General features: G+C 34.5%; 1 protein-coding gene and 1 long non-coding RNA gene across 4 annotated transcripts in view; one reads left to right on the top strand and one right to left on the bottom strand.

The window, feature by feature from the left end:
* The window catches only part of LOC128555392 (uncharacterized), a 65258-nt gene that overhangs the window by 942 nt on the left and 49393 nt on the right, over positions 1–14923 (top strand). The window lies entirely within an intron of this gene.
* The window catches only part of LOC123565048 (high-affinity choline transporter 1-like), a 121126-nt gene that overhangs the window by 63362 nt on the left and 42841 nt on the right, over positions 1–14923 (bottom strand). The window contains exon 1 of one of the 3 annotated variants that reach the window (XM_045359048.2): positions 13577–14229. The exons of 1 other annotated variant lie outside the window; for it this stretch is intronic. The gene's annotated coding sequence lies outside the window, so the exon portion shown is untranslated. Of the gene's footprint in view, positions 1–10019; positions 10566–13576; positions 14230–14923 lie in introns of those variants that run through there. One more of the 3 variants, XM_053537634.1, reaches the window with a different exon arrangement.

Genomic DNA, 14923 nt, shown 5'->3' with positions numbered 1-14923 from the left:
ATACAGTCTCTATTGCATACACAAGGTTTTTCTTTGATTTGACCGGGTGACCTAGTTTTTGACCCCAGATGACCCACATTCAAATTTGACCTAGGTTTCATCAAGGCAATCATTCTAATGCAGACCCTATTGCATACATAAGCTTTTTCTTTGATATGACCTAGTGACCTAGCTTTTTACCCAAGATGACCCATCTTCGAACTTGACCTAGATTTCATCAAGGCAATCATTTTGACCAAAATTCATGAAGATCAATTGAAAAATACAGCTTCTATCACATACACAAAGTTTTCCTTTGATTTGACCTAGTGACCTAGTTTTTGACCCAAGATGACCAATTTTCGAAAGTGGTGTAGATTTTATCAAGGTAATCATTCTGACAAAAATTCATGAAGATTCGGTGTAAAATGCAGTCCCTATTGCATACACAAGCTTTTTCTTTGATATGACCTAGTGACCTAGTTTTTGACCCAAGATGACCCATATTTGAATCTGATCTAGATTTCATCAAGGCAATCATTCTGACCAAAATTCATGAAGGTCAATTGAAAAATACAGCTTCTATCGCATACACAAGGTTTGATTTTACCTAGTGACCTAGTTTTTGAACCCAGATGTCCCATTTTCGAACTTGGCCTAGATTTCATCAAGGTTATCATTCTGACAAAATTTCATGAAGATCAGTTGAAAAAAACAGCCTCTATCGCATACACAAGGTTTTTCTTTGATTTGACCTAGGAAACTAGTTTTTGACCCCAGATGACCCATTTTCGAACACGGCCTAGATTTTATCAAGGTTATCATTCAGACCAAAATTCATGAAGATCAATTGAAAAATAAAGCCTCTATCGCATACACAAGGTTTTTCTTTGATTTGACCTAGTGACCTAGTTTTTGACCCCAGATAACCCATTTTCAAACTTGGCCTTGAATTCATCAAGGTTATCATTCTGACAAAATTTCATGAAGATCAGTTGAAAAATACAGCTTCTATCGCATACACAAGGTTTTTCTTTGATTTGACCTAGTATTTATTTATTTATTTATTTGGGTTTTACGGCGCACCAACACAGTATAGGTTATATGGCGCCAAACAGGACTATAAATTTTGGTTTCACATCTCATTTACATCGAAATAAAAACATGAGGTATGGAATCAATATTTGCATACCTGCTGGAATCGCAGAGTTACAGCAAAACCAAGTGTTAAGACCCTATTAGTTGCCTCTTACGATCATGCAAGGGTAAGGCAGTGGTTCCAATTCTTTTCATACATAGATCGTCCCAGAACCACATGGGGCTTGACCTAGTAACCTAGTTTTTAAGCCCAGATGACCCATTTTCGAACACGACCTAGATTTTATCAAGGTTATCATTCTGACCAAAATTCATGAAGATCAATTGAAAAATAAAGCCTCTATCGCATACACAAGGTTTTTCTTTGATTTGACTTAGTGACCTAGTTTTTGAGCCCAGATGACCCATTTTCGAACACGGCCTAGATTTTATCAAGATAATCATTCTGACAATATTTCATGAAAATCAGTTGAAAAATACTGCCTCTATCGCATACACAAGTTAAATGTTGACAGACAGACAGACGACAGATGACAGACAGAAGACAGATGCTGGACATCGAGTGATCACAAAAACTCACCCGAGCATTGCTCAGGTGAGCTAAAAATGCAAGTTCGAAAAATTATTATTACCTCCTTTTGCTATCTTGGGTTGCACAACCAACATTCATGAAAACAAACAATTTAAGTAACTGCATGTAGTTTTAAAACTTGCCTTTAGTTTGGTTCAGACAGCTGAAATATCCTTTATATCTATCAAAAGCAAATGTAACACTAGATATTACATTGCATGAAATAAGAAGAAATATTTAACTTTTTGAAAAAAATAAAATAAAACACACCTTTCTACTCCATGTAATGGGTCCTTTTATTCCTAAAATAAATCTCTAAAGCGAAAAATGCGGTTAAGTGTTGCTTAAATGTGACTGACAACCTTTAAAGCGTTAAACTACCTCTAAATAACATTAAAGTCACTGGCCTCCAGATTTTGGTTTAAAATGAAAATTAGAGGTTGGTCATAATATGAATATTAGAACATGAGTTTTTTATCAAAAATATCATAAAAAGTGTGAAATTGAGAAAAAAAATAACATGTCTTATTTGGGAATCGAACCTGGGCCACCTTGGCAATTAAAACTTTCCTATTCTGGTACCTTCTTTATTAGTACACCATGGACAAACTCATACTTAGTGACCATTAGATATAAAGCTTTAAATGTATAATTAAGGTAATTTACCTTTAATTTTTCCTGTTACAAATGCTTTTCAATTTTGAACGGAAAAAATAGTAAAAACAACTAATTCTCATGTATTTCCATAACATATAATCTGTAACTTTTCAAAGCCTTCTTAAGAAATATAGCAATAATTTCCCCAATATCAATTTTTTTTTATACCTTTTGTTGTAAGATCTGGAGGCCAGTGCCTTTAAAGTATTTGACTGATAAAAAGAGCTGTCCATAAAACAGTGCGCTCCACTATTCAACAGCTTCTAAGCTAAATTGATATTTCTAGAGCTATGGCATGATAATAACCATCATTTGAATTAATTTCAATCAAGAACTCTCTAACTTGGGTATGTAAGTATGTTTGATGAGTAGGATGACTTTGTGTGAAGTTTCTTGTTACTGAGATACAGCTTGAAGCAATTTCTAAGTTGAAAATGGGCCATACTCTGTTACAAAATTTAATCAAGAGTTATCTAACTTAGTTATTTCTGTAGGCCTGATGACTAAGAAGACTTGTGTGAAGTTTCAATCCAACACATGCATTAGTTATTGAGATATAAACTTGCACGCAGCCCAGGCCTGAGTATAAAAGGCCAGACTCGGCTGATGTGATGCTGACTGCTACAGCAACAGAAGTAGAATAACTCTCACTATTTTTAGATCAGTTGAGCTAAAAATGGATGACATTGAGGATCATTTCATTAGTTCCATTCTTACATAAGTACTGTCAATAAAAGCAATTAATGGATGGATAGGACATTGCACTACTACAATCATCTGATGTCAAGGTCTAATGTAATATGCAGTAAATGTGTCACACAATAGGTCACTAATTACCACTGTTGCACAGCAGATACAGAAGTCAATGAACTTAATTGTTACAACCCTTTATGAGGTACCAGATTTAACGATAAAATATACTATTGATACTGTGTTTTTCAATTACAATTGGTATCACACTGCTAAATTTAATGAAGTAGGTGAATCTGTGTTTTAATTCTGAATACATAATAGCAAATGTCCACACCAGCATGCTGTGTAACGAATAGTGCCTATCACTTAAGTTTAAATATTTTAATACAAGTTAAATTCTGAAATATCTCTTTTGAAATATAGTAAATGTATTGTCATATCACTGCAAAAAGTGTATAGCTGCTCTTTAGGTCAATATAGTTACCCACTTTTTTAGTGAAAAAAGGTGTATAACTGTCCCTTTATGTCAATATAGTTGCCCACATTTTCAGAGCAAAAGTGTATAACTGTCCCTTTATGTCAATATAGTTGCACACCTTTTCAGTGCAAAAAAGTGTATAACTGTCCCTTTATGTCAATATAGTTGCCCACATTTTCAGTGCAAAAAGGGTATAACTGTCCCTTTATGTCAATATAGTTGCCCACATTTTCAGTGCAAAAAGGGTATAACTGTCCCTTTATGTCAATATAGTTGCCCACATTTTCAGTGCAAAAAGGGTAAAACTGTCCCTTTATGTCAATACAGTTGCCCACATTTTCAGTGCAAAAGTGTATAACTGTCCCTTTATGTCAATACAGTTGCCCACATTTTCAGTGCAAAAAAGTGTATAACTGTCCCTTTATGTCAATACAGTTGCCCACATTTTCAGTGCAAAAAAGTGTATAACTGTTCCTTTACGTCAATATTGTTGCCCACATTTTCAGTGCAAAAAAGTGTGTAACTGTTCCTTTATGTCAATATAGTTGCCCACATTTTCAGTGCAAAAAAAGCGTATAATTGTTCCTTTATGTCAATGTAGTTGCCCACATTTTCGCAGCAAATAAGTGTTTAATGTACCTTTAAGTCAATATAGTTACCCACTTTTTTCAGTGCAAAAAGTGTATAATTGTTCCTTTAATATGTCAATAGTGTTGCCCAAATTTTCAGTGCAAAAAAGTGTATAACTGTTCCTTTATGTCAATATTGCTGCCCAAATTCTCAGTGCAAAAAATGTGTGTAACTATTCCTTTATTTCAATATAGTTGCCTAAATTTTCAGTTGCCTAAATTTTCAGTGCAAAAAAAAGTGTATAACCGTTCCATTATGTCAATATAGTTGCCCACATTTTCAGTGAAAATTTGAAAGTGTGTAACTGTTCATCTATATCAATATAGTTTCCAAAATTTTCAGTGCAAAAAAGTGTATAACTGTTCCTTTATGTCAATATTGTTGCTCACATTTTCAGTGCAAACAAGGCAGTCTGAAAGACAGCTAAATCCCCTGCCACTGTTACGGATAGTGAAAGGGTAAACCTTTGACCTTGAGCTGTGACCCTGACCTTGAACTGACATGGCTGACCCATAAATTCTGCACATGGTCTTGATGAGGTGATCATTTGACCCTAGTTTCATGAAAATCCATTAAGGGGTTTAGGAGATACAAAGCTCAAACCTTTGACCTTGAGTTGTGACCTTGATCTTGAGTTGACATGGCTGACTCATGAGTCCTTATTGAGGCGATCATTTGACCCCAGTTTGATGAAATTCCTTCAATGGGTTTATGAGATAAAGAGTGGACACAAAATGGAAGGCACAAACCTTTGACCCCAAGTTGTGACCTTGACCTTGAGCCGGATGGCTGACTCATAAGTTCTGAACATCGTCTTGGATAGGTGATCATTTGACTGAGGTTTCATTTGAATCCTTCAAGGGGATTAGGAGATACAGAGCAGACACAAAATGGAAGGCTCAAACCTCTGACCACGAGTTGTGACCTTGACCTTGAGCCAACATGGCTGACTCATGAGTTCTGCACATCACCTTGATGAGGTGATCATTTGACCCAAGTTTCATGAAAATCCTTCAAGGTGTTTAGGAGATACAAAGCGGACACAAAATGTTACGGAAGGACGGAAGGATGGAAGGACAGAAGACGGAAGGACGGACGGAGACCATTCCTATAACCCCCCACCACTCGTGGTGGGGGATTTAAAGTGTATAACTGTTCCTTGTTGTCAATATAGTTGCCAACACTTTCAGTGCAAAAATTTAAAGTGTATAACTGTTCCTTTATGTCAATATTGTTTCCTACATTTTCAGTGCAAAAGAAGTGTGTAACTGTTCCTTTATGTCAATATATTTGTCAAAATTTTAATTTCTAACTGTTCCTTTTTGTCGATATAGTTGCCTGCATATTCAGTACAAGAAAGTGTATAACTGTTCCTTTATGTCAATATAGTTGCCTATATTTTCAGTGCAAAAAGGTGTAAAACTGTGCCTTTATGTCAATATAGTTGCCTGCATTTTCAGAGCAAATAAATGTATAACAGCTGCCCGCATTTTCTGTGCAAAAGAAGTGTATAACTGTTCCTTAATGTCAATATAGTTTCCCGCATTTTCATTTCTAACTGTTCCTTTATGTCAATAAAGTTGCCCACATTTTCAGAGCAAATAAGTATTTAATGCTTCTTTATGTCAATATAGTTACCCACTTTTTTCAGTGCAAAAAAAGTGCAACTGTTCCTTTATGTCAATATAGTGCAAAAAGAGGATAGCTGCTGCTTTTTGTCAACATAGTTACGCAGGTTTTTGCAGTAGGGTGATTTAAATACTATGTTTGTGATTTATTTTCTATTTTCTTTCTCATATGATTTGAATCATAGCCTAGTTAAAATAAAATTGTAAGCCCATTGATGATCAACCAGGTTTCATGTCCATGCATTTCATCTTTCCTAAAGCAAGTTTTTCTGTCAGTATTTCAGGTGTTTAAGTACCACTGCTTTTCACTCTTTTTTAGATTTATATATGCATATATACAAAACTTACTAGGACAAATAAGAATGGCTTTTTTTCATAGGTTTTGTGATCAGAAACTTTTGTTGCCATTTCTAGTAATAAGGTAATGGACCTGTAATGGCAATTTGTTTTGTTGAGTTTAACATTGCACCGACACAATTATAGGTCATATGGTGACTTTCCAGCTTTGATGGTGGAGGAAGACCCCAGGAGCTCCTCTGTGCATTAATATTCATAAGCAGGCACCTGGTTAGCACCACCGGTCTTCCATAAGCCAGCTGGATAGATTCCTCACATGAAGAATTCAACCCCTTGTGTAAGGCTCGAACCCACATCGGTGAGGGGCAAGTGACCTTATCAACACTGCCCAAGAGACCCCAACTGCTAATGAAGCTCATACAAGCCACCAGATGAAGAATGCCAAAGTTCTATAATGGAATATACATTATCGCACAGAAATTACCATTTAACCTTAAGACATTTACGCTATAAATGTAAAAGTTAAAACTCAGCGATATCAGCCCATTTGTGTCGATTCGCCGTAAAACCCAACTCACTCACTATAAATGTAAAAATAACAGAAAATAGTTTACCACCTTACACTGCACATAAAAACACAATTTGTTAAAAAAATTGATGAGATGACCAAAAAAATGGAACGCTTGACCAGTGAGGTCACACCTGATGACTGACACATAATCACAGAATCTGATAAATCTTCTAACAGAAACACATCTTATGATGTACTGGCATGTGAATTGGAATCCAAATGTCCATCAATTGAAATAAATCTACTTCTGTACTGCAGTTTTAGAATAATATATGAACAAAAAAAAAACGATACAATAAAAAAGGTGTGTAAAGACAGAAATATTTAAACTCACCAGGTAACAGATTAAAAACAAAAAGATACTTGGGATATAAAACTTTCTTGCCACGATTTGCATTTTCAGCTATGCTTGTTTGCCAACATGTGTAAAATATGCTAAATCTCTACAAATTGTGCCATGTTTCTAACAACAGATAAAGAACATTTTAAATATGAAAATAAGTTTAAATGCCTGCAATTTTTCTTGATATAACCATATTACACCTGATTTACCTTTGAAAGATGTCATACACATGATTACGTGCATTCAAGTTATCATTAATTGAAGCACAGCACAAGTACTTTTTAAGTCCTACACAAACAAAATATAAAATTACACTGAATACATAAATTCAGTTGTTTACATAATACTAATCTAAAGATAAGAAATATTCATTTTAGTAATTCTTTCGGGGTGCACTTTTGACAAATATAATATGAGAAAACTGTTCTTGAAAGTCAGATTTAGCAAAAAAATTAATGTATGTAATGTTCGTAACAAAAAATGTGGAGCCAACACATCATAAACAAAGTCATTATAGGCTTTTAAAGACAAATGCGCTTGTTATGAGCAGTTCTAATCCAAAAAAAGTTTGTTATACACATCTAAAACCTTTTTCCTAAAACAAAATGTGAACAAGAGCTGTCTGAAAAACATATGCCCGCCTGATAGCCTTAGATATAAAATGACCATGACCTTTATAATAATAATAATAATAATGTCTTTATTTCCAGAGGCAACACAGTTGGGCATGCCCAGTCTTCCCTGTGAGCCTCCATGATATTTACATATGTACAGTTACAAGACAATGTAACCTTTGACCCAGGTTCAAGAGTGATACAGGTCATCTACTCAAGGAGACCAACCACCCTATAAAATTTGAAGTATGTAGATCAAACAGACCTTAAGGTATTAAATTAAAATGGATTTCAACCTAAGTTTGACCCTGTGACCAGGAAATTATTAAGAGCCATCTTCTAAAAGAGACTGGGTAAATCAGTTTTGCTGATATTGATCTATAAAGGATTTGGTGCTAAGTGACCTTGACCTTTGACCCAGTGACCCCAAATCGATAAAGGTCATCTTCTAAAGGAGACCAATCAACCTATGAAATTTGAAGTGCGTAGGCCAAACAGATCTTAAGATATTGCTTTAAAATGGATTTTACCCTAACTGACCTTGACCTATGACTTCATGACCAGGAAATAATAAGGAAACTAAACATCCAATAAAATATGAAGGCTCAAGGTCAAACAGTAATAATCAGAAATGGATTTAACCAATTAGGACCTTGTGACCTTGACCTTTGACCAAGTGACCCCAAAAATAAATATGTGTCATCTTCTTGTCATGATCAACCTCCAAATCAAGTTTCGTGATCCTAGGCCCAAGCGTTCTGAAGATATTGTCCGCAAACTGTTTAACTGTTCAGGGTCGCTGTGACCTTGACCTTTGTCATCTGCTGGTCATGACCAACTTCTTTATCAACTTTATTGATCTTAGGCCCAAGCGTTCTCAAGTTATCGTCTGGAAACTGTTCCAGGTCACTGTGACCTTGACCTTTGACCTACTGATCTCAAAATCAACAGGAGTCATCTGCTGGCCATGACCAACCTCTCTATCATATTTCATGATACTAGGCCCAGCTGCCTTTTTGAGTTATCATCCGGAAACTGACTGGTCTACGGACAGACAGACAGACCGACCAACCAACATCTGCAAAACAATATACCACTCCTTCTTCGAAGGGGGCATGATGATATGTAATAATCATCAGTTTTGTCATTTAAATGCTCAAATCTTTTCGAACAAAATAATGTGTTCTGTAACACAGCAGAATAAACTGTTGTAAAAGTGATTTTTTTCTCTTAATTTATTGCCATCGCTTCAAACACAAGATTTTCACCTCAAATCCCTTATGGCAAATAATTCTTTCTTAAAGATTTCTGATGGTTGTAATCTATAATGACAATGCAACTTTCATAAAAGGACAAACTGCTTCCAGGACCCAGTTGCTAAAAACTTCATCCACTGCATTAGCTGTTCCCTGACATGCTGAGTAAATGTACAAAATAATGCAGCAATTAATCTGGTACAAATTGCACAAAATCTGATAAAAAAACACACTCCCAGTTTAATGCTATTTTTTTAATTTTAATGCCTTTTTTATCTACAGATGATGCATATATAAGTTACATGAAAAAGTTACCATCAAATGGACATCTAACCTCCTGCTGGATTTTCTAATACTTTGGCCTAGTTTGTACTTCACAATATTTTTAAAACAGAAAACATTATCGGAAGACATGTATATGTCCTTAATTAATTTATGAGTTGATACTTATTACAGCTAAATTCCTTACTTTTTTTTTTTAATTTTCATAAATCTAGTTGTGCCCCCTTAAAATATATTTTGGATTGCAAGACATAACATTTCAGATCAGGACTGAGCAGAAAGAAGTGCACATCTCTTAAATGCTGATAAAAATACTCCTAATCTTATCTTCAGAAGTTGAAAAATTTCACTATCTTATGAACATTAAATTTATTTTTTTCTAAAACAGGTAGCACTTGATATCAGATATTGAAAATGATAAAGCAGTATTGTATAATACCTGTAAGTATTTTAATGTACCATATAAAGAACAGCTAAATTTCTTCTGTTTTGTATCAAATTTCAATCACATTTAACTAAAGCTTTCGAGAGTTTTCCTTACATTTTATTGATAAAATGAGTGTTTTCAAATATAAAAGTTCCTAAAATGCACAGAATCACTTTATATTTTCTTTTTAATACAATTACTAACCTATGAAAGCTTTTTCTAAATTCTGAAAAATTTGACTTAAATCTGGAGGCATGCAGCATTAAATATAGAAATTCAAACTCTTAAATTATTCCTTTTAAAAAAATCCTACTGTGACACCAGTTTACCTAATTCTTTATTTCTGTATAATTTGCTTTTGTAATTTGCTGGTAATTAGTCTCAATAACTCTTTCATTAATATTTGATAAATTGTTTTCATGACATTTCCTATGTTTAAAGAATCTTTTATTTGTGGCTAATTCCGACAGACAAGAAAGCGCTAAGAATAAATACCTTGAAGTGATTTTTTCGCCACGCTATTTCCCAGAATATTTTATTAATTCCCTAAGCACATCCTGTCCCAAGTTTTCTGTAGACTGTGACAAATAATCTGTGTAATAATCAAAGAAGCAGTCTAAAATCCTATAGACTGGTCCAATATTTCTTTTTCCCAATCACTAACAAAATATCGAAAGTTTTCCTTGCACATTTTCTTGATCCCACCATTAATTCTTTATATCATATTAAAAGTCCCTACATGGGGCAGATTCAGTACTACAGAATTTTAAAAATACCTAAAATGTTCCTATATTCAGCTAAATTTCCTTCCTTTCACTAATTTTAAGAAGCTATAAACAACCTGGATTCCTCAGATAATTCACAGGGAATATTAGAACATTGAAATCTGTTAAAAGTATTGTTATTTTAGGACTACTACGACTTTTATCAAACTTTCAGGCACCGTTTGTTTTATATATGGATTTTCTTAGCGTCAACAGTAACGTCAGAGGATCATCCTTTATTATATATAGTCTAACCTGTCTTAAGCAGCCAGCCAAGGGAAGCAGACAATTTGGCCGCTTAAGCCAGGTGACCGCTGATCGGAGGTGCAGCCAGTATATTTATTTTTCAGACTTCTGACAAGTCTATAGCCTTTAGGCCTAACTAAACTAAAGGAACCAGCGTGGGAGCCATCTGGTCTAGTCGCGTAATGGCTTCCAGGTATCTGAACACTAATTTTTCACTTGGCATGGCAACAGAGGTCTAAATTGAGGCTAGTTTTTGTTTAAATTTCATTGTGGATGTATTGTTGACATTTTGGTAGGAAAAATGTGAGAGCAGGTTGTATTTGGTGAAGTCAAGTTCAATTTTAGTATGAGTAGTACTTCCAGGTCACAGCAGTGTGATTTTGATGTCAGTTTACAGTAAGTAAATGTGACAAGAGAAATCTCTCTTAGAAGATACATGACCCCTACTTTTCTCTTCATTTTATATCAGTTTTATCATAACTCTTTAAAATGAGGTAAGGATTTGTTCTCTGAAATGGGTCTAGCTATGTTTGGTAGCTCTTTGAAAAAGGTCAGTTTTATATAGAATATATAGGGAAAACTATTTAGGCTATTGTGACCTATATTAGGCCCATTGCTTTTTGGGTTTTCCATTATTATTTTACCAGGATACAATGACGTGCATTTGCCTTCGCAATACGAATGGTATTCTTAGCAATCTAAAACTCCGGCGTGGTTTTTTTACTACAAAAATTGTTACAATTTTCCAACTCCGAAACAAGTTTGTTTACAATTTTCGCCATTTTGGTAAGGGAAGCTACTCTCGGCGCTTATTGTCTACGCTAAATCTAAGATTGCCGTTACATTCTGTAAAAGATAGAGTGGTTTATTTTTTTTTTTCAAACACAATCAATTTCGTATAAATTTAATAGTATTTTGATGACAAAAGTATAAAACATCACAAATATTATGCTACTAATTAGTTATCGAGTATTATCTTTAACCGAGGTCAAACTGTGAACAACAAATTTGACAGGAGGTGACACGTTAATTTCCGATAATTACTGGCCATTTGATCATAACAAAAGGGAAATACACCTTTGTTTATCTGTTTTAATTGAGAAGCTCATGTCATTTTGTCGTTCTTGTGGTGAAGTCACGCGAAACTTAGCAACCACGTGCTTCTCAAAATCGGGTGTATTCGGCGATTATTGCCTAAAAATAATTGGTTTTGGAAGAAAAATGGCCGCTGAAAGGGGTCAAATACGGCGGTCGGGAGGCAATTTCGGTGGCCGCTGGCCGCGGACGGCAGGTGGCCACTGAATAAAGTGATAAAATAGAGGAAAATCCGTCGGGGGCGTCATTCCGTATTGTACCTTCCGTATTGTATGCTGCCAGACTATTTTCATTAATATGCATGACCCGACACATTTCTATAAATAGCGCACATAAAAACTTCAGTAAGTTCCATTTAATATCTATAAACATTGAGGATTTCATTCAAGAACAAAACAAGAATCAAAATAGTAAAGGTATATAATAAAAGGGTCATTATAACAGTAGCTAGATCTGGGACTTTGTATTCGGCTCTCATGGATTTTGCCAGGTCGGATCACACTCGGCGCTTGCGCGCCTCGTGAGATCCGATCTGGCTAAATCCACTCAAGGCGAATACTGCATCCCAGATCAAGCTACTGTTATAATAACCCTATTATATTGCAAATACTGGTAAAAAAAAAAAAAAGATTCTGAAAAACTCTCAGCTAACCAAAGTCATCAATAAAGAATCAAAATAAAATTAAAGAAAGACAGAAGAATTAAAATAACTACAACCAGAATTAAAAACAAGAAACAAAAAAAAAATCTAAAACATCCCTATCATATGGTTGAAATGGCTTAATTATCAATATAGTCAAGATAAAAATGTGCAAAAGTGTTGGATAAAACTGAAATATGATGTAGGTGCATTAAAACTGCTGATGGCAAAATATCCCCTGCGAAATGCAGTTCTTGAAATCATGAACACTTCAAACCATTAAAGAACTGTTCATGAACTAACCTTCAACAGTTCTTGATTTGTGTTCATGAATTTTTGGACATGAACTGTCCTTAAAATGTGTACATGAACAGTTCATGAACTACTAAAGAATCACACAGAGTTCTTGAATTGTCCATGATAAAAGGTTAAAGGAACAATCATGATGTTATTTTCTTGAATCCTTCGTGCACTACTCATGACAGGTAGTTCATGAACTAATGAAGAATCATGTTCATGAACGGTTCACTGCTATTTCACGAAGATGATAAAATGGCACAATAAAAACATAGAGAAAGAAGTTCATGAACTATTCATGTTCAACAAAATATCAAGAACTATTCACAAAGTGAATAGTTCATGAACTGTTCATGTACATTAGTTCTTGAAGTCATCTTTCACTTTTCATGCACTGTTCATGAACATGGTATTTAAGAATGTTTCAAGAATTTGTGCCATTTTATCTTCACGAATAATTTATGAAGTGTTCATGAACTCCATTCATGAAATATGCATGCACTGTTCATGAACAGTAACGTTTCATTTCGCAGGGGTTTCCTGTAACATAAACAATAATAAAACATTTAAGGAGAGAGTTTCAAATAAGCTTGGCTTTCTACTCAATCCTTCATGCTGTAACTATGTAACGTTTCATGTTGTAAATATATATGAATAAAATATTGTTTAAACCAATAAAACATTTTACTTATTTTTAGAGTTGTTAACCTTATAATGCTGAGCAAGACTAATTCTGTCTTTGCGACCAGTGCAGATCATGATCAGCCTGCACATCCATGCAGTCTGATCATGATCTGCACTGTTCGCCATTCAGTCAGTATCTTTTTGCTGAGCACCCCTTTTAACAGTTAATGATACTGTCCAAATTGAAGGATGGACAAGTTCAATACAGAAATTTAGCAGGTCTAAAATCAATTCATAAAGTGAATGTAATACAGGCAAATAAATATCAGAACATTTACTTGTTTTTAAACTCCACCTTAAAGATATTTTAAAAGACTTCTACTTACAGGTATTGAAGACAGTAATGGTCCTGAAAAACATACATGACTACAATGAAGCATTAAAACATTTAGTCCATCCGTTTGTGTGAAACCCCTCTAAGAAGTCACTGCATCCCCAAGAAATACAAGAAAGCCATTTGTAGATAACACTGGATTATCTAAAAATTAAACTTAAATCTTCACAAGCTAAGAAGATTGCTTTATACAAAAATTATCCAATTTCTGTGATGGAGACAGTAAAAAGATCTGGGAGGTCTGACTTCTGCTAACATAAATTCTCCTGGACCGAAATATGGCACATTTATGTATTTCTGCAGCCATAATATACAACAATAGGACTGCAGTGGCAGGAGAGTTGTGACCCTTTTTATTAGGAAGATATTTCCACACAAACTCTGAATAACATCATTGATCAAGATCAAATAATTATCCGTTATGGTATAAACAGTAATTACCGAAATGGATCTCATTATCCATTAGAGAGGTTATTATAGCAACAGTAGCAGTGGCACCATGCTACCGTAAAAGCATTTATTCATTGTGCTTTTTATGAAACATTTCCACATGCGAAAATCTAAACTTAAACGAGCTTACCAAATGAAATTAAAGCTATAATTTCTGGGTAGAGTTCCTGGAATATCCTATAAAACAACCTGGTCTGTATTCCACTGGGAACCATCTCTTTAGATGCTTATAGATTACTATTGGAGCCCAATGAAGTGGTGAAAAATTACAAATTTGCATAAATTTTCCATTCATATAACAATGATGTTTGAAGCAATGTTGTTTTGCATTCTTTCTTTATTTTTTTCTCATTATTTTCATGATAAAAACTTTTTTTAAACTTTTCTCTATGATACCACAGTACAAAATTTATAATTGATTCTGTACTTAGATATATATATGTGAAATCATTATTTACCAGGGGACTTATATATATTTTATAAATTTTGTCTCCATGAAAGACGGTCGTTTTGGCAGTAACAACACAATTTTTATTTACATGAAGTTAAGTGATTTCCGAATACCTGCATAATCTTTACGAGCGAGTGTTAGTGAAACAGACCAATCTGAGCTGCCCAATGCTGAAATCTAACCATATAACATTAGCAAGAAGATATGCTGTAAAACTGGACATAAACAAGTAACTGGAAGTTTAAGAGAAGACAAGATGGTCCAGTGATAAGATGATAGACTACAAGATCAGGTTTTCCAAGTTCCCAGTTAATTTCTTTCTGATACTGAGAGTCCAATGTGTGGTGCTTTAAGTCTTGCACAGTCCTGGTATGCTTAAGGACCCAAGATGCTATTGGAAATGGAGCATTTTCTCTCTGTTGCACTGTTCTCCATTAT

The sequence above is a fragment of the Mercenaria mercenaria genome, chromosome 2, assembly GCF_021730395.1.
Source record: "Mercenaria mercenaria strain notata chromosome 2, MADL_Memer_1, whole genome shotgun sequence".
Taxonomy (NCBI): Eukaryota; Metazoa; Mollusca; class Bivalvia; order Venerida; family Veneridae; genus Mercenaria; species Mercenaria mercenaria.
Note: the sequence above shows the minus strand (reverse complement) of the source record. Positions and strands in the feature narration are given on the sequence as shown.